We start from the raw sequence: 21042 nt of genomic DNA on the forward strand, positions 1-21042 counted from the left end.
TGAAAAGCAACATGTCAGCAAAATGTTGCTCCATTCACACATTATGGGCCAGGCTAGTTGGCTAGTACCTACTGAGGACCAGGTCCTGCAGAAGTACTCCATACTGTGGTCCAGCAAGATTATCCCAAAACCCAACCATCCCACTCCAACGGTGTGAAGATTTCAGTGAGGGATAGGCTTCCTCGCCACCACCAAGTGAAATTCTGCATGGAAAACTTCCACCCAAGGAGGGAACGGCAAATGAGCTAGGCGAAGGCGGCGATTTTTGAAGGCGGGTGTTGTACCTGTGTCAGGGACAGGCTGTTCCTAGGGCAGCCAACTTGTCTGTCGTTGTAGCCAGGCATCCTGTCTCTGACAGCGGCCTGTAACAGATGCCTAGGGAAGATATAAATGCTAGGAAAACCTGTAGTGACACTTCCCCAGAAATACCAGAGACTTCCTGGACCGAAGATAGTATCTCTGTATTTAATAGCTCTCAGTGGATTTTTCATTCACCACTGTGTGCAAGACAAACTGTGTGAAAAAGCATCTTCTATTGTTCTAAAAACTGCTACCTGATATTTTCATCTGATTCTCCCTGGTGTAACGACTGCTCCCTCATTGTTGTCCCTGTGCCATCCCAGATGTGACAGGTCCTGGAGCCCCATCCTAGCTGGTTGGACCTTGCCTACTTGGCCCTTTGTACAGAAGCTGCTCCGAGCACTCTCCTTACCTTTGCCAGTTCTGCTATAAGCCAACAAGTGACACACCAAAACCTTCATATAGCCAAGAGCTGTGTGGTGTAGCTCAGCAGCAAGGTGAGAAATGGCTCCAGGAGTGACTCGGGTCCAAGATAACAGTGGCTCCCCAGAGCTCCTTTGGTTGTGTTACGATCCAGGACGGCCCTGACCAGTCCCTTACAAGAGAATTGGACTTAAATATAGAAGAAGGTGAGCAGGCAGACCAGGAGAAATGCTTCTTTATCCTTTTGTGTTCTCAAATCTGGTAAACTGTGGAAGAGACCTCCACCCCGAGGAAGTCAAGGGAGGACCATGGCTGGTAATGTCTTGCAGCAGGTGCACAAAGCAGGAGGGAATACGCTATAGATCAATGCTTCTCAAACCAGTTTTTGCTAAGGCTGTGCACAGCAAATTCTGCGTTACCACATTTATCACTGAATACCGAGCACGTTTGTCTATGATGACTGCAAATGAGGTCTCTGATAGTGATGCTCATGAAGGTCAAGCTCTAAAAGGATCTATCAATTTTCCACCATTATGATTGAAAGAGTCAGATCAAGTCACCAACGTCTGAAATTATAGCTGGCCTCAAGCATCCCCCACAAGAGAAGAGCCCTGCCTGTGGTAACCACAGCAATACGTGATTCAGATGCAGGTAACAATCTTTTGTTTCTTCTGACTTTGTTCAGGTCTTAAAAACATTGAGTCAGGTTTCAAATCGGCATAACCTCTTGCTGTCTTTTTTTTAGTGAATGGAGATACAATCGCTCAGCACCAGAATGATGACACAGAAATCTGCAGCAGACAATCAAATGTGCAATAATAAATTGATACTGGAGCCACCTCCTACAATTGCTGGCTGCTTAGTCATTTCTCCCTCCACCTCCTGTGATCAGCCCTACCTCTGCTACCCCTTCCACAGCTCCTTTCCCTGGGACATCCCTAACATGGGCTAAAAACATCCGGCTGTGCTCTCAGGAAACTGCAGAAACAAGGGAAAGCATGTCTTGTTGCTGAGACTGCTGCGTGTGTGCAAGTGATATTTTTAAATCATCATGCCAAAGGATGCGGTTCCCATCAGCCAGGGTATGTCTGAGCTTCTGTGAGACACGGCTTTTCATTTCAAAAAGCAGAAAATGTGGCGTGCACTACTGCTGTTGCTGTGGCAATACCCATGCGCAGCGAATGCCATAGCATTAAGTCACATGTTAAATAAACACACAGATACAACACAAGTTAAACTAACCCATAGTAGCTGTTATTTAGATGGTGGGCATTTTCTTAAATTAACTGTTTTCTTTCCAGTATTGCTATGAGGAGGCGAGTATGCTAAGTCAATCTCAGATCACCAGAGATTGACTTAGCTGCTCTCTCTCCTGCTCTGCATGGCTGGGGGACACATCAGCAGCTGAATCATCTAGACCCAGAAGAACAGGGCTTCTGCCTGTACTAACACGAAGGATCTGACTTGCTCCCCATGCTTGTACTGTTGCGGCAGTAGACAAAGTTGAGGCACCCACATGTACAGCGTTGAGCTCTATGGATGGGGAGGAAAAGGATGAGAGAAGTGAAGATGCAACAGGCAGAGAAGAAGATACAACACAGAGAATGAATCATGGATCCATCGCCTGTGCTGCTCTCCAGCCGCAGGGAATACCACGTTGCGAATCTCCAGCAAGTGGTGACGTCCATCTCATGGCACAGCCCGTATTGCTTGGTTCTCTGCCCAAGACATGATTCCCCTCTTGCCTCTGGAGCACAGCTCGCAGAGGGGACCAAGACTGCTCAGTGTCTTGTCTGCACGGACCTGGAAGCATCCTGAGCAGCCAAGGATGGACCCTCTCTGAGGGTGAGTGGCTCCAGCTGAGCTGCTGCTGCATGGGGCTGTTAAAGCAAGGAGCCTGCTTGGTTAGAGAGAGGGAGACAGGACACATGTTCCCTCTTTGGAGGCATTTGGAGGCTTGTTTGTAAGCCATCCCTTGCCCTTTGGCTGTTCTGTCTTCTTAGGTTTCAAGCCTAGCCAGCCACCCCCTGTCTCCATCAGACACACAGGCCCTGACAAGGCAATGGCTATCAAAGAGGGCATGGCAAACCCTTTGACTGCTGTTCTTCACCCAGACCCTGAGGAGCTTCACTGCTCATGCCCTGCTCTGTCCTGTGACAAACACGCTGATATAAGGCCCCCACACACGCACTACAGAAGCCTTGTTGATGTCCATCCATGGCTTCGTTCATCATACAAAATCAGCACATGTGAAAAGCAGTCACTTCTATTAGAGATGTTAAAATGCAGTTTTGGCACCTTAGGATGGCTTTTCAATAACGACTTCAGCAGCTGGCAGCTCCCATTGAAGGATGCAAACAGATTTTTCAGAGGAGCTCAAGTCCATTTGAGACACAAAGGGGCCCTTCTCTCACCTACACCAGCCCGTTTCAGAGCCTTGGCTGAGCGCCTTTGCTCATTACCTCTTCTCTCTGCCCTGCAAAGGGAGACCATTGCTGAAACTAGAGATTGTTTCCTCTCCTCGGGTTTCAGTGTAATTTTAGAATAGGTTCAGGCTGGGAAGGATAAATCCTGGTCTGCCTCCAACAAGAATCTCCACTACAAATAATTGGGAATTTGGTGCAATCCAGGGTAGGGACGCAGGGGTCAACAGTGAAACTGGAACGAAGAACTGCTGCTGATTCAAGGTCTCTCCACCCCTCTCACCCCTTCCTGACTTTCTTAAATAAGGGAGAATACTTACTTTGAAACCTGCCAAATTATTTTTTGTGGGGAGAAAAAAATCCCCGAAGAAAGACTGTGTCAGTATCAGTGAAGTTTAAGTGTTAAGTTTCAACATTCTAATTTAGATTAATTTTCTCTTAACTTTAAAACTTTTGTCCTACATTGATATATTTTTAATGTGATTTATCTCTTCATGTTTCCAGTTATTAAAACAAAATACTTAATTCTCCCTTTTTTTTTTAAATTTTTCTGTAACAAGCAAATTTAAATTAGATTACAATTAAATTTGTTGCTGTTTAAAACAAAAGCAGATGTCAATGGAATGGAATCTGCTTTCTCTTTATCCCCACTCTAAAGCATCCCATCAGAAGAAATCAAGGGAGCAAAGCACATCAAGAATAGCTACCTGCAGAATATAGTCGGGCACATATTCTAGGAAGTTAAGTTGCACCTCAGCCCAGGAAATCAAATTTGATTAAGCAACTGAGATGATCTATGAAAGCAGGAATCCCCCAACGATATGCGTACCGAGTTCTGTCATTGAAGGATGATTAGCTGGAGATTTTATTCACAGACTGGCTGACTCCAGCGTCACTGCGAGTGTGTTTCCCAGCAGCTGGCAATCCTCCGGGGTCTTCTGACTTCACGGCAGGCGGTACGGAGCATGACACCGCTCTGCTAACTATCCGCGCTCAGCGCTCACGGGCTTACCCGGATCCTTCCCCCCCAGAGCAGGACACCAGAGCTTCCTCTCTCCCCTCTCTTGCAGCAACCCGCCTGTGAGCTCCCATTTCACTTCAACATGAAGCGTTTGGGTTCACAGGAGATGTCAAACCCCAGTGCGGCCAGCCAGCTCATTACCTTTAGGACGTGCCTCGCTCTTGCTTTGCACGTACCAGATAAGACCATCTACAATTCTCCCTGCAAAGATCACTTGGTTGCACAGGCAATGCCTGAAGTCTGGGGACTGGGCAGGAAGGAGGGTGTTGTACCAATAAGGAAGGGGAACTTTCTTCCACAAGGAAAAAGCATTGGGTCCAAGACTTACACCCCTTATACTTCCTTCCCCAAGCTCACAAACGGTACAGCATTACTGGTCTCTCACCAGCCTTGCTCTCCCTCTTCTGAAACACTCCCATGGTGTCTCTATCCAGCCATCTTATCTTGAATGGCATCCAAAAGCTTTTCCTTTCCTTTCCTTTCCCTTCCCTTCCCTTCCCTTCCCTTCCCTTCCCTTCCCTTCCCTTCCCTTCCCTTCCCTTCCCTTCCCTTCCCTTCCCTTCCCTTCCCTTCCCTTCCCTTCCCTTCCCTTCCCTTCCCTTCCCTTCCCTTCCCTTCCCTTCCCTTCCCTTCCCTTCCCTTCCCTTCCCTTCCCCTCCGGTTGGCCTCTTCATTTCCCACACCACCTGCTGTTCAGCTTTGCATTTGCTGTGCTTAGCACGGGGATTTTCGGGGATGCCACACAATACATGACATGTCTTTTGCAGTACATGAAATCCCAAAGGCACCTCGGGATGTCACAGCTATGCGAGCAGGTGCCGGGGATAAGGCACCAAGAGCCAAACAAGTCAATCACCCACGTGCGTGTATGTGTGTGTTGGTTTGCATCTTTGCTTTGTATTTTACAGGAAAAAGGCAAACAGGCTCCCCCTTGCTAATAGTTCCTAAAAAGAGGCCTAAATCACAACCTCAGCCTGTCTCCTTCACGCCAGCACAGGCATGAGGTCATCAGCCTTGTCCTGCCAATAATTGTTAACTGCCCACAAATCCCTGCTGAAACAGGTTGGAGAGCTTTAGGAGCTAATTCCTCCTCCAGGGTTTTGAACAAGTTTCACAAGATGGTTCAAAGCCGCAGCAGCTGGAACAGTAATACGATGTCATGTGCTGCAGATGAAGTGCTAATGCTTGTCCATAATGGATTTGCTGGGATGTGTTTCATGTTTCCTCCACCTGTTGCCCCTCCTCGTGGAGTCCTCCCTTCGCCTGGGTTTGTCTTCAGAACTCAAGATGTCTGTCTGCGGGGAAGCGGAGCTTGGTTGACCTTACCCTTTTTCACCTTACCTTCTTGTCTCATGGTGACACGAGAGCTCAGCAGTTCCCAGGGGCGGGATGCATGGTCTGGGGAGAAGGAAAACAGGCACAGCCTCCTCTAAGGCTGTTACACTAACCAGCTAATTAAGAGCTTGCTGATTGCACTCTTGAAAGAAGTACAGTTAAAGGAGGACATGCAGTGTATATCTTCTTTGCCTTAAGAGATGGTTGTAAATGAATTTACATATTACACAAAGCGGGATTACTTGGCTTGATACATTATGTAATTATCTGGACCAGCTGGTGGGGAGAAATCGTAACCAAAATGGAGCTCCTGCTCCACTGCACAGATGGGATTTCTCTTCCCCGACCCACACGTTCAGTCCTGGTCCCGACATACTGTCTGTATACACAAAGTGGGTATATTAAGTGACATGACTTTCCTGCCAAACATATACGACCCCCTAGAAGTTTACACTTGTGAGGAGAGAAGAATAAAGGTCTGCACTGTATCTAAACAGGCGTCCTTCCAAGCACGCGTTCTCAGACAGGTTTGGGGGCAGGGGAAGAAAGGTTAAATGGCTGGAGCTCAGGAAACCTGGGTCCTCGACCCTGCTTGGGCCACAAATTTCCTGACGAAGTTCAGTTTCTGACCTCAATTTTTTTCCCCTAAGAACACAAGAAAGTATTTGATGCTTTGTCCAAAGTGCCCATATACCACTAAAAGCTGCCTGAGATCCTAGGTCCTTAGATCAACTCAGAGAGAGTCTGGTACTTTAAACCATATGTAGGTACTTAAAACCAGATTAAAAACCAAACGCGCACACGTAAGCGAGGTGACAAATCACGTCTGTAGTCAAGCAGTGATCTAAACCCAGGCCTCTAGTTAATGCCCAACTTATTTCTAAAACAGTCTGTCTGTGCCTCCGTTTCCCAAGCTATCAAATGGGGTGAGAAGGACTCCACTACCTCTCAGGCACGAGGCAAAGCTAAACATGTTCAGATTATCCACTGTTCAGGTATTGCATTGATGTATAAAGGACCAGGGACTGGCAGCAGTAACAAGAATCACAAATTAGAAATTAAAATTACTTTTAATAGCAAAATAAGCCACAGTACAAGTAGGGCCAAATCTCTTCAAAGTTCATTTGCATCAAGGCCTGGACTGCAATAAGGGCTGTGATAGAAACATTGTGGGGAAAGTTCATTATGGGAACTAGCAGTGAAATGAAAACTGAGCTTGCTCCCACGTTAGAGTCGAAGGCCAGCGAACTAGCAGATCACTAAGTCTGACCTCCTGTAAGGCGTAAGCTTTAATGCGTCACCCAGTGTTTCCTCTCAAGCCTTACAGCTTGAGAATGACTAAAGCACAACCTCCAGAAAGTCTTGGCTTAATCGGCTGAAGAAGACCCTACCACTGGTCCCCCTTCATACAAGCAGGGAGGAGGCCTGGCTCAGGTCGCCGCACTTGCCACCGGAGGCGGAGGAGGAGGAGAAGGTGATTGCCTCCACTTTCCAGAGGAAGTCGCACGCTGGGTTTTGTAGCCCGGCTCACATCAGCGCCTACGTTGTCTTTGTCACGGCAACGGCAGGGGAGATCCGTCAGACAGGCGTGCGCAGAGGGCTCCCCATCGCAGCATCCTGCGGCGGGGCTGGAGCAGCACGACTCGTCTGGGAGAGAGCAACAACTGCGTCAGACCCTGCGGCTTCGGAGAGAAACCACGTACAGCCCCGGCGAGAGCGGGGCGAGGCAGGCTGCACGCTTCTGCGGCAAGAAAGTGGTCTGTATGACATGGCTGATGTCATGACTGACTGATAGGGGGTTTGAGGAATCCCCCTCCCTCTCCCGACGGCTTAGCACCCCCCTTGCCAGCTCACTCCCTCCCCCTTTACTTCCCCCATCCCCAAATCACTTCCTCTGCTGGGGCCAGTTCATGCGGTGGTGGGGCCGTGCTCTGGAGCTTATCCACGTTCGCACACACAAAAATCCATCCAAACCCAAACCACAGCCTGATTTTTTTTTTAGCAGGGCTATTTTCAACCCCAACGGCAAAACAGAGAGTGAAATGACACGTCATGGTGGAGCTGCTGCGAGCGAAAGCGGGAAACGCTCTTCCTCCTCCCACCCCTGCTCATCCCTGTCCCCATCCCTGCTCCCTGGAGAAGTTCCCATTGCCTCCTTTGTGTTGGCTTTGGGGCTCGTAAGACCTGCTTCAGCTCATTAATCCAGCTGAAAATGATCTGGTTTGACTTGCTAGGTTATTTCATTCACTGGGACACTCTGTGAACCCAGGTTAAACCACTCTTTGTAACCTCCTAAAAAACCCCTCCAGTGATTTCAGCGGCTGGGGCCACAGCACAGGCCACCCACGGCTGCCCATCGCAGGAGGGGGACAGCATGCAGCAGCGGGTGGGCAGGACGAGAGCAGGGCTTGGGGTGGGGGAACCCTCTTAAACCAGCTTCATCTCCCAAGGAAACGGTGGCAAACAGCAGCCTGGATGCAATTCCAGCTGTAATGATCCCAAATGAGCCTTTGTATTCTGCAGGGAATAAGGTGTGTTTTGTTCTTAACAACAGAATAAAATCAGCCAGACCTAGAAGAGCACAGACAACATAGTGAAGCAACCTGATTTCTAAAAAACTACTTAAAATTACTGCCTAAATAGGTGCATTTAGTTGCTGCATGTGGCTTTCCCAGTAAGTCAGTGATTCTCTCACTTTTTCACTCTAGGGACCTTTGCCAACCTTCCAATTTTCACCAAAAAACAACCCCTTTTTCACTTCTAAGACTGCCAAAGAGCAGAGTCAATGGGGAAAAGGCCTGAAAATCTCAATGCTTGGGAGCGGGGTTAAATAATTTGACAAGATGATCCACAGGAAGACTTGCAATGCCGTGAGAAAAGGGGACCTGCATTTTTCATGGTTCCCAATGCAACAGTAAAATACGGAGTTTTTCAGAAAGGTCAAGGATAAAGTTCATGACTGACACTTAAATAACTGACCAGGCCCAGTGCTTTTCACAGCTTGCTCCAGTAGCGAAAGGAGTGCTGCACACACAGCTGGGATCCGTGCCCCGGCCGTTTTGCACAGGGGAAGTGCCAACTGCCCCCCTTTCCCTGCTGCAGCTCTGTTGCCAATATCCTGTGGCCCAGCTGGGCTACCAGAGCAATTATGTCTCCCAATTGTCTGATCATCTCTCTGGGTTATTTCTGACCTGGAGAGCTAAATGTACGCAGCCTCTGCAACATGTTCACGTGACTGCCACTTCTCTGCTTGCCCCAGCAGAGCACGTGGCACGTACCCGCACTGGAGCACTGCTAGCAGGACGGCCTGGGCATGCGACCACCCCATGGGTACCACACTGGGATGCCCACCAATATACATTGCAATCCGCTGTAGGTGCCTCCAGGCATTTGGGTTCTGAAAAAAAGCTAAAATTAGCTGTCCAGGCAAAATCCCTATCTTTCCACATGGTCTTGGTACTTGATTCTTACGTTGGCTTCTTTCGTACTGGAGGAGTCCGTTTGCCCTCCTCCCCCAAACACCACAATGCCTTCTCCATTATAAAGTTGAAACCTCTCTGCAAAACCCTGGTGTTAGTTTGACTTAGTCCCCTCAGTAATTGTTGAATAATTAAAAAATAAACCTGAAGAATGTTGAGTGCTTCTTTCTCCCTCCTCTTCCTCCCAATTACACAACACATTGATAAGATCATTAGTAATCATTTAACATCTGATTTTCATGTTTGTTGTTGCTGTGGATGTAATATTTTTGCTTTTTAAAATTCCAGAACTTGGCTTTTCAAGAGTGACTGAGGTTGTGTGGGAGAGAATTTTGCATCCTTGCCAGGGCCCCAAGGATACGCTTTATATCTGGACTACTTAAAATTTCCCTCACCATCAAGGATCCGGTTGCAGCTACCATCATTTCTATTTTGTTATTGTGTAGAACCTTATATTTTTGTCATTGCCTATGACCTTCTTAATCTAGAAATGTCACTCTCAGACAGAATGGTATGGCTTGCTTTCTTTTCCTGTTGGAAAACTTTGTTTAGTAACTTGAATTCAAAGGTCTCTTCTGCACTTGAGATGTGTGAACTGGGACCGTATTTCCTACATAACCCAGACCAGAAAATTTCACAAAGTGGCTAATAACAAAATAAGAAGAGAGGATGTCCCTTCCAACCCAAACTATTCCATGATTCTATGATACAGGATGCAACTTGCTGTGACTTTGAGGAGCTCCTGTTTGCTCTTTATTCTAAATGCTAGGAAACAGATTTCCAAGTGCCTGGAGAGTGCAATGGCAGCACTCTTGCCCTGCTACTGCAGAGCATGCCTGGAGCAGTGCTGAACATGATTTGCTGTTCTGAAGGTGCCTTCATGCAAAACAAGAGTATGTTGAGGATCAACATCTATGTATGCCAGACACGAACAGCCAACACAACTGTCCAGGCAGGACCCTGTTTGAAGCCTGTACTGGGGTGCCCACTTGTCAGAGTCATACTTTGATCATCTCAGTGGGGTCTTCTTTGTACAGCAATACCAATTGTCTTTAAGCTCTGTGATGGGTCCTTGCTAGCCCAACCACTGCCCAGATGTCTTGGAGACAGACTGCATCACAGAGAAGCTGCACAAACTCCAAAAAGCCCCCTTAAAACCTGATTGAAAGTCATCTGAAAGCCTGGTACAGGCAGAGAGCCTTCCCAGGAATCCCTTCAGGACAGCAGTCCTTCTCAGGAGGATTACACTAAACCACTTACTCAGCTATAACAGACTTCGTGGTACAGCGCTGTGCTAATCCTCACCCAGGAGATAAACACCTCATGCGATAGGAAGCCGCTGTGATGTGAGTACTCCATGTGTAACAAAACCTGCAGTAAAACAATTCTGCCAATGCATTACGAAGTCCTATTATGGATCAGTCCTACAGCTGCCTCTCGGGTAGAGCTGCTAACCCAGGTGATTGACTTACGTTTGAACAAACTGCAGTCAGACACCCACAGAAGACCAGTTCAGGAGCTCTTTGTTTTTGAAACAGATCCTTCTCTATCTGTGCATGGCCAGGATTCACAGCAGAGGTCCTCTGCTGCTGTCATTTCTTGGCATGTGACAGACTGAAAAGTCCCAGCTATGACTTCCCAAGCAGGGCTGCCCAGGCGATGTAGAGATCCAGTCCCTTATCATCGTAGTGGGGATGAGTCGTTCCGCTCCCCCAGCCAAGCTTGAAAAATCTCACCCTTCATTTTAGTATTCAAAACATTTTCAGTTTTGCGGAGGAGGGTTCGCTGATATTTCAGAAATGAGAAGACAACTGCTTCGTGATCTGGTAACTAGGGAGCAAACGAGAGCTCGTTAGAAAATGGGAAAGGATTGCGGGGGAGTTGCACATTTCCCACCTAACTCCTGTGGTTTTTTGCACTACAATTCAGTAGCTTAAACAAGGCTTCTGCCACAGATCTTGTGATATAAGGTGTTTTCCAGGAAGCCCATTTTCTTGGGAGTCAGAGCAATATCTAAGACCCTCAAGAGTTAATACCAAGAGTAAAAGCAGAGGTTTCTAGTTCACGGGACTGAAAAATGTGGGCAGTAGGAAGCCTCAAAATTCAGAAACACGCCTTCCATCAAAAACAACCGGAAATCTCAGCTTTTTGTTGTTGTTTTTGGAGGCTGTAGCTAAGGGCTTTTTATTGCTTGTGCTTTAACCCCCAAGCACAGTGAGCGGTGTTACAGTGAGTACTAATCAATTGCCCTGCATGCTGCCTTGGGAAAGAAAAACAGAAATGATTGTCCCGTGTGGGATAAATTAGCACGTACCTCTAAAGATAATGCTTCCTGGTCCATATATTGTAAGGCCAGGCACAACCGTAGAATTCATTTAGCCATTCTGGCCAAGCTGTGGTTGAGGTATACAGATGATAGCAGACTAGAGAGCCTGTCCACTTCTTCTCATACTAACATCAGCACTTGGGCTGAGCAGGAGTCACAGGGCTCTTTCTCAGACAGTGGCATCTCCTCCGGGGAAATCCCACCCAACTCTGTTTGTATCCTGTTCCTTGCGGCATGCTGGGTTTCGCTCTGCAGTCCCTCCATCAGTTGAGGGACCAGCACTTTTGTTGGACCCAGCTGGTCTCTTTCAGCTGGGCATAAGGCAGAGTAACAAATAAATAAATATGCAGCTGATGTTTTGTGGTAGAATTTAGAGTCTCCTTCTTCCCCCTTCTCTCAACATTTTGTATGGAAAAAGGCTGTCAGAGATAGCTACTGGAATCTGGTCACTCCATCCAGCATGTACAGCTCTTTTCTGCTGTCATATTGCTACACTTCATCTACTCAGGGTCTTCGGAAGAACAGGGTGCCTAAAATATCTATACTTGGAGCAACAAAAATAAAGTAAAAACCCCAGTTGTAGACAGTTCTCTATCAAGTTCACTATCAGTGTTGGATGTGCTCTTTGCTAGGGAGTTATTTTTCTCTTAAGGGAAATTTAAGAGAAGAAGCACAAAGCCTGTTAAATAAACCTTTTCTATCCAATTGTTAAATTAGCTGTGATTTCTCCTAGTGACAAAGCCTCATTGGACTGGTTACAAACTCCATTATAAGGAGACAATTGTAAAGAGTCACCTTGAAAGTAATTAATCTTATCTAAGTCTTTAATTGTAAATGCATGAAATGATAATATGCTAAGCTTAAGGGTGCTCCATTTGCTGCTGAAGACTGGTAATAGGATAGGATTTGTGTCACCTTATTGATCTGTGTTTACACAACACCACTGAGCAGACAAGCTTAAGGAAAGGACCACATTTCCTTTGATAAGGGATATGCCAACTACCTCCCAACGGCCTGACAACAGGGAGGAAGGGAATGAACTTGCTCCCTTTGATTCAGAGGTGTGGGCTGTGCACAGGTCTCCATTTCATTTAAGACACAAGGTTTGCAGGCAATATCCTCCTCTTCGATACTCTCCCTCAAGAAGATCTGGAGGGAGAGAGCCCATGTGAGCAGAGAAGACTAGGGTGCCATCTTCTCGTTAGCCCTGGCTACACCTAGCCGTGTTCCTCCAGAACGCAAGTGTATAGGGAATTAATTACTTTTTTCTCATAGCATTAATTCTCTCCCAGCTCAGTTTCCCTCGCGTTCCAGCCACACCAATACTAGTGCTGGCTCCAAGGAGGGAACAAGACCACAGCAGCCCTGACATACATCTGCATGAAGATGCTGCGATGCTGTATGTCCCAGTGCTGTGTCTGTTAAGGCTGTGCCCATTGCAGGTACGCAGATGCCCCAGGACAGAGGTGAGGAGCTCTTCAGGAGGAAGGGTTGCATTGCCTTGCATGCATGGGTGAGCCAAGCACACTGCCAGCAGCCCGGGAATACAAATCAGAAGCCATCGTTGCTCTGGCTAGCAAACGATATGGAGAGAGCCAGTCAGTCATTTCTAACTGAACAGTGTAAGTCCATTCATCCATACACATTCTCTCTGTCTCCCCTCCCTCCCCCAAGAAAGTAAATGCCATATCTTTTGTATTTCTTAAAATATCCCTTGTTAACATAATGAGGCCATTGACAGTAACCTCAAGTCAGCATCCTACCGCGATTCTGACAATTCAGCAGCATCCTCACTGCTCCAAGGAATTGGAAAACACAAGCAGTGCGGAAAACACAAACATCAATGTGCAAAACAAACACATCTGATGTATCAGAGCAGCAACAAAGAGCCTCCAGAGACTGCAGGGAAAGCACCTATTTGTTGGGGAGAGCAAACCCGGGGGACATAATGAGCTGGTGAGGCACGCTTCAGCTTCCTGGGATTCAGAAGGTAATTAAAGAAGGCAGAAGTCAGCAGAACAGCATATTACACCGAGACTTCGTTAAAGTCATCAGCACTCACCCCCTACTGAGGAGTCTTCTCTTTCCCTCTCCCCCCGCCCCTGGCACATTTTATTACCAAAACCCAAGGTCATCTCACATAAATGGAGAAGTTAATTTTAAAACTTTCTCAAAATGCAACTCGGAATCTTAGACTTTCTGTGTGGGAAACATATAGAGGAAATAAAAGAAAATTAAGTAAGAAGAAGGTTAGTCAGACAGTGAAATGAAATGAAACTACAGCTGCAAAACTTCATGGATTTTTATGGCAGGGGGAGCCCACAGCAACATTTTGGTCTCCTGCCAGCATGGGCAGCAGCACGAAACCCACCACCATATGGTTAGATCCGAATGTATCTGCCACGAGCTCTACTGAAACCGGGCCTGATACCTGGTGCAAATACAGCTCTGTCCTGAGTTCAAAACAAGTGTTTATTTTACACATCAGTAAAAGAAGAACCTGTCTACAGTTGGTTGCCACAATATACTGATTGGAATAGGATGTATCTGACACTGAAGAGCATGCAGGGCTAAAGGGTTGCTTTCAAGCTAGTGTGGCTACATACTTCCACATGTTAAGGTCCTTGGAGTTTTCGTAGGAGACCTTGTTCTCTCTCATTTGCTTTTTCATTTTCACTCATAGCTAAATATCCTGTGCGTGGCCGAAACTGGACAAAACCCCATTGTTATGAGAAGGAGTGATGTCACGGCATTTCCGAGCAGGCAGGGTACCCGGGCATTGCAGCTGTGTGTTGCCATTACTGCCGTAACCAGAATAGTAGGAGACTTTTCCAGAATGATGAGGTACGGAGAACAGCAGGCTTGCCTACGCCGCTTTGCAAGGCCAGCACCACATGGCCCAATACATCATCCCAGACAAGGCCAGACCCTCTCTGCAAGCTTACATTTCCAGAAAAAAGGAAAAGATCAAAGCTGTGGGAGGACTTTTAGATACAGAGAGAACTGCCTCACACTGTTCTGCTGCATGAGAGAGGGACTTCGTTGAAGAATTAATTGCTTTTATGGCAAGAGAGTAACCTTGCTCTGCCTCCACCCAATTCCCAGCCACGCTGACCTTCATTACACCTTGACTCTTTCAGCCCATCTGGCTATAAATTAGGACAGACAGGTTACGCCCTTTCCTTCTCCTGTAATGCACATGAACATCTCAGCAGTGCTGTTGGCACATAAAAGCTTTTGCCCTTTCTGTTTCCCTCCCTAGATAATGAGCCATCTATTAAGGAGGCAGATGCAGTTTTAGCTGGTGATACTTATGTAATTATGTGGGTGAACAACACAGACAGAGAGAAGAGAAGATGGTGGAAACCAAGAAGAGCCAAACAAGCGGAATTTCCAGAGCCCTAAGAGCTGTAATGTCACCAGTGCTCTTCCCCTTCGTTACGTCCCCGCTGCTGGAGCCTGCAAGAAAAGGTTTGCTCCCCACAACTCCCAAGCAGCTCTTCTCTGCACCTGTACTGTATCAGACTCTTTTTAAATAAGCCTCGAAGCCCAGCCTATCCCACCAGTGTCAAGTTCTTTCATCAACCGGCTTAGGACAGCTGGACACCCACCAGTCCAGTCTTAGGCCTCGGCTCCCAGAGGAACAGGGTTTTCTCTGAGATTTGTGTGTCTCATCAATCCCCCGCTCTTACCTGTCAGCCAGATAATATCTTTCCACTCACTTCATTTCCACTCATTTCTCTGGTATAATGTCCACCGTGTGTTTGTGTGCTGTTCCTTAGCTTGTGCCTATATTCACCTGGACTTCCAGATGCTCTCTGGTCAAAACTGGTGCAACCGAGGCTGCCACCCTTACTCAGCCAAGAAATATTGCAGAGGCAGTCTTCTGAACAGGAAAACAGTAATCCTGGTACCAAACAGGGAACAAGCGTATAAGCAACACAACAAACTAAAAACATTTTCAGACCTCAGGGAAGTATGGGTACAATGAACAGTCACAGGTGGCAGCTGGGTTTGGGTCCCAAACATTGCTTTGCCTCAGTGCAGATCTGTGATTTGTTCTAGATGTGGGTGCAAATCCACCCCAAGTCTCATAGCCTTCTGATCTGAATGGTGAGTTTGGCCTCAGGACAAAAAGAAAAGGTTTTGGGTTAAGTTTTGGGCAAACTGCTACTGATCTTACCGTTCTGTTATTTTTACTCCAGTTACTCACCCATTCCTAACCTAAAGCTGACATAAGCTTGGCTTACAGACTTCCCCTGTGGGATCCACTTGTAGCTGCCAGCCCTGCACGCACACACACATTAAATCTTACTTAATGAATAATTACCAGGGGACTGGGACATTTCATTCTCCTGATAACAGCACACACCTCAGGGAATGAAATAACGTTTCGAGGCTGGACACAAATGCACGTAACACAAAGATGTCACGGTTTACCCTACATGACATTGCAAAGCCCAGACACAACATGAGGAAACAGGTAGGAGAAAAAGTGCCCTATGGGGCTAGACTCTGCTATATTAACCTGGGAATAGGCAGTTCTTCCTTGGAAGATTTTATAATTTAGGACAACAGTGCGTGGGTGAGATGAAGTACTGCTATTTTCACATCACAGATTGGAAATGGATGCACAGATGTGAGAAATGATTTGCACAAGATTGCACAAGAACTTGGTGGCAGAGCCACAGACCCTGTCTCCTTTGCACCCATTTCTCGATGCTTTACCTACAACATCTTCCCTCTTACTAGTGGTGTGTGAACCGAAGAAAGTTCAGGGTGGGGAGCTTTGCTTGCAAAGGCATAGCAGGAGTGCTAAAGGTCACCCAGACTTTCAAACAGAAGCTGGAAATCCTGCATGGACGTGCTGTCTCTGGCCCAGGGCTACGTCTGAGCCCCCAGCCCCAAGAAAATAGGTGCTCTCCTGGGATACTCACTCCAGGGAGCTGTTGAACTGCCTCCTCTTCTGCAGCAAAAGTAGATATGATCACCTGCCCATTACATAGCCACAGACAGCCTTTACATCAAATGGGGCTGTGTCTCCCTGTTCTCCTCATTTTTATTTCATGCTGGTGAAAAATACTTGGCTGATTGCACTGGACTTTACTTACCTACATGGCGGAGTGACGAAATCTCTCCTTCACCTCACCCAGCCAGTGCACGTACTGGGACCAGCCTGCGGGCTGGAGGGGCAGTTCGATATCCATTGCTCACTCCCACATCAGCCTCAGACAAAAACGCAACGAAAAGACTGCCAAGCGGAAGAGGTCAGGGAGGCAGGCGCACACTTGTCTAACCGGATTTGCAGTGACACTGTGTTTCTGCTGCTGGTGCAGGGCTGGTTTCCCTCCTGCCAAACGGACCTAGGTTTGTGCTGGTAACAGGTTTGCATTCAGTAACATGCTGTAGTCTTTGCTTCTAATTTCTTGCATGGCTGACTCCTTTGACCGCCGGGTTAGAAGAGAATTTGAGTCCAAAATGTGAAAGAGCATCATGCAGGAGGCAGAATGATACCGGGGAAAATAGCACAGGATCCTATCAATAAAGACTACATGGGAAGGAGCATTCAGAAAAGGTGCTGAATTAATATGTTATGGACAACTTTAAATTTGGATGCAATTTAAATAGGTACACAGAATACAGAAGTGAATATGTTTTCCGATCTCTAAAAGGGATAGTCTATAAATAGACCTCTAAGTCTATTAAAATATCTTTTAAGACCCATGAAAGCATTCAGTAAAGACATCAAATTATATTTATCCCTCAAACTCACCACAAAATGGCTGCAGCCATTTCCTTTTTTTTCCCCCCTTCGAAAAACAATAGGAAACAAACTGGTTTATCTTACTGTACCTGCTGTAAATACCTTTATGGCAAGGTAATTGCTAAGTGCATTGTGTTGAACAATTTGTTACTTTGTTAGAGGAACAGTTGTCATGTCCTTGGAGACGGCAGAAGAGAATTCTCCTGTGACCTTTGGAAAATGAAATCAGTGGCATTACTCAGAAGCCAAAGTTGAGAAGTTTAAAAACAGACTTAAGAAGGGTTTCCCATGCCTCCTGAAAAAGACACAATCTGCACTTCCACTGGAGCCGAGCTAGCTTATTCCAGCCCTTTTAGACCATTAATGATTTGTGCCTAACTAGCACTCAGGGTAGGTGATTTCACGGACGAAAGCATTGCAGGGCTCCCTGTCCTGTGCACAGCCCTGCTCTCATCACAGCAGTACAGGGCATAACACTGTGGGCTGCCTGCACTGGAGAGAAGATCATGAGCTCGATCGTGTGCTACAAACAAAGGGAGGGCCATTATCAGACGCTGCCTTGCCAGGCTGCATGAAAAACCACCTCTGCAAATTGCATAATGCCCCTGCATGTTCCCAGCAGTGCCATGGCAGGCCCACGGGGCTGGCGCTCGGACAGGGAGGAAGCTGGATCTCCTCCCTCCCAGCAGGGGAAAGCTCAGGAGAGCTGTTGTGTAGGCAAAAAACCTCCTCGCTTATCTCCTGGGAAAGAGCTGTGCTGCTCTGGAGTGACGTCTGACGCACAGAGTCGTGGTCAAGGACCAGAGGGAGGCTGGCATGGCGGCAAGGTGCAGCGCAGAGCTTTGGGGAGCGCCTAGAGAGGGAAAGAGGAGAGACGTCATACTTGTTCTCCTTGTACGTATATCACATCCCTGTCCCTCAGCCTGCGCTCACCGTGTTCATGGAGACAGTGCACCCCAGTTTTGATCGGTCCCTCTGCATTGTGATAGGAAACTATCTATCTAAAGGACAGGAAAACACTGTAAATACAAAGCTTGTGTATACTGAAGACCCTGTCTCACACTCAGTGTGGAAGAGGTGTAGTTTAACACCACAGTGAGGCTGATGTGATACCTTGTTCTTTGCTGCTCACAGGTTGGATGAATATCTGTGCCCGCACCAAGCAGGGATGGGAAGAAAAGCACAGCTGGGGCAGGGGGAGGGGGCTGCTCGATTGCCTCAGAGGTACCGTCAAAATGCGGCATGCGTCTGAAATCTCCAAGGAGCACAAAATTCCCACCGGAACGGCAAATGGCGACATTCCTAGCTGATATTGAGTGGGCAAGATTTCACCATGAGCGAATGTGACCGTGATAAGCAGTGTGTGTGACCTACCCGGCTTCATTTCACTTGCCTGAGAGACCATATGCTTGGAATGCCTCCTCCTCCGCCTCCTCCTCCTCCGCCTCCGTCTCCTCCGCTGTTGCTGGTGGCACCAGGGATTTACAAGGCAGCAAGGAACATTTCCTAATATTGGTTAGACGTAACTTTCCAGCATGACTGATCGTGCTATTAACTGTGGCAAAGGGAAGAGCACAAGTAGGCAGGCAAGGGAGACCGCTTCAAACCCTGGAGGTGAACGATAAGTGATATTAAATAGTTCTATGTATGCAAAATAAATGTTTGAAGCTTGCAAGGCTATTGTTACAGACGTTGCTGGGTTTATTAAAAAAAGGGAAAGCTATTTAGAAAAGTGAAGCCTATGTAGAAAAAAATGAGATCTATGTAAACAAGACAGAAAGGAGCTGGGACTTAATGGAGTTAGAGTTGCAGGAGAGTTTTAAATTAAAGACTGGGGGTAAGGGAGAGATATGGAAGAACATGCAGTTTGGCTGAAGCTCTCAAATCTCTGTTAAGAAAACAGATAGGACAGAAGGCAATGGTGGGATAAGTAGGAAACAGAGAAGACCAGTCTCTTCATTTGTAGCCCCAATTAAGTAAGGTGCACGCACACACACACACACACACACACAAAGCACACAAAACCAGGTAGCTACCCACAACCACATTTAAAACCGTTTCTGTACAAATGGCAGCGATCTGAAAATAAAGGACGATGAACTAGAATACCTAGCTTTAAATAAGAATATTGGCAACACATGTGTCTGGGAAACTTTCTAGAAAGAACTAATTAGTAAATACTATTATACCACGTTTAAACAGTATAAATGTCAGAACAGTTCATGCCAGGGAGGGAAAGATAAGTAAGTGACTCAAGTTCTCAGAAGATCTACATAGATTGAATGTACCAAATTAAACGTTTACCTTTAAAAAGGGGAACCACATAAAAGTGAGGAAATTAGTTGAAATCAGCAGCTAAAAACAGTAAAGCACTTGTAGATGACATAAGATTGTTTAAAGACACTCTACAGCAGGCTCAGCATCAAATAAAAAATATTCAAAGGAAAAGAAAAAATAAGCCAATGTGATTAAACCATGTAACGCTTCTGAGATGTAAAAATAAATTCTTCAAAAAACAGGGAGTTAAGGAAGATGGAAAAGAACACAAAGTCTGACAAAGTGGATGTGAAACTACAATAAAGTACGAGAAAATGAAAAGCAACTTGCTAAAGGCATAAAACTGAATGATAAGACTTTTTCAAGCACAGCAAAAGCAGGAGGCTGCCAGAGAGTTCGTGGGGTCCATGGATGATCCGTATGTAAAAGGAGCACTTGAGAGAGACAGGCCACAGTAGAAAATCAAAACAAATTGGTTGTGTTGGTGTTCCCGGTGGAACTCCCTCGCTGGATTACTCTTTAAGGAGGATCAGTCTTAGGGGGCAGTTTCCTGACACCTTCAACAGGACCAGGCTGAGGCCACTGTGACTTCTCCCTTCTCTTTGGTCAGGGTCTCCTGTCCCGTTCCTTGCGTCAGCACTGGTCATTGCTTGATCCCGTGGTGAGCCGGCTCAGGCAGACCCGAGAGAGTCACCGAGGCTGTAGGCGATACTGCACACAGCCTGGGATGCCGGGCAGCAGAGACAGGCTCCCGAGCCAGGGACTCCCTGCCTCGGTGCTGCGAACTACCAACTTTCCCAGGGAGGAGTTTGATGAGGGACTTCCAAGATGGGGGGATGTGGAGGGAAAAGCCACCAGCTGGACGCTCAGCTCAGCATTCAACAACAAAAAGACATTATGAAGGAGCTGTGCGAGGGGCTGAGACCTTCGACATTAATGTAAATATATTCCCGGGTCTCCTCCTTGCCAGAAAATGGGCAGAAATTGGAGGAACCCCAGGATTATGTCATAAACATATCTGGGTCCACTGCTGCACGCAGGAGCCAACAAACCTCACCCCGCTGAGCACAGAGCCAGCGCAGCCCATCAAGTTTCCTCACCGCGCTGTGTCTGGGTAGCACTCAGCAGGCAAGGAGGGGCAATGTGTTGAGGATACGAATATGACATTTCTGAGCTGTATGATTCAGAGGCAAAGCAGGTGGACGTTAGTCAGCCCACCGAGGTGATTCATGGAGGCTGGTAAGGGCTGGTATCCTTTACCTGATACAGAACTGACACAAAGCAAAACATTCGCTCTCCATTCCTCATTGAACTCCTATATAAATTAGGATAATACCCACCTCATGAGGTTGCTTCAGGAATTAATTGATATGGCCAAAGCTTTGAGATTCTTAGATGCATACACAAATTATTTAAACAGCTTTTAAGCAGTTGTCTTTTAAATGTGAAACAGACACGGTTATGTCAAGGTCCTTTCAATTGGATATGTGACCAAGATGAAAGTGAGGGTCTGGAGCTGATCATCTTCAAAGTGGGAGCACCTGGGGTGGCTGCTCTGTGTGGATGCCAAGCACCGCACAGGCACTGCAAATCAAAACATTCCAGCTGGTGATTTGTTACACCAACCTTTTTCATCTAAGCTAGATCAGGCTGTGAATCAACATGGCACAGACTTCCTGCGATGGACAGAACCA

This window comes from Mycteria americana, chromosome 6, assembly GCF_035582795.1.
Source record: "Mycteria americana isolate JAX WOST 10 ecotype Jacksonville Zoo and Gardens chromosome 6, USCA_MyAme_1.0, whole genome shotgun sequence".
Lineage (NCBI taxonomy): Eukaryota > Metazoa > Chordata > Aves > Ciconiiformes > Ciconiidae > Mycteria > Mycteria americana.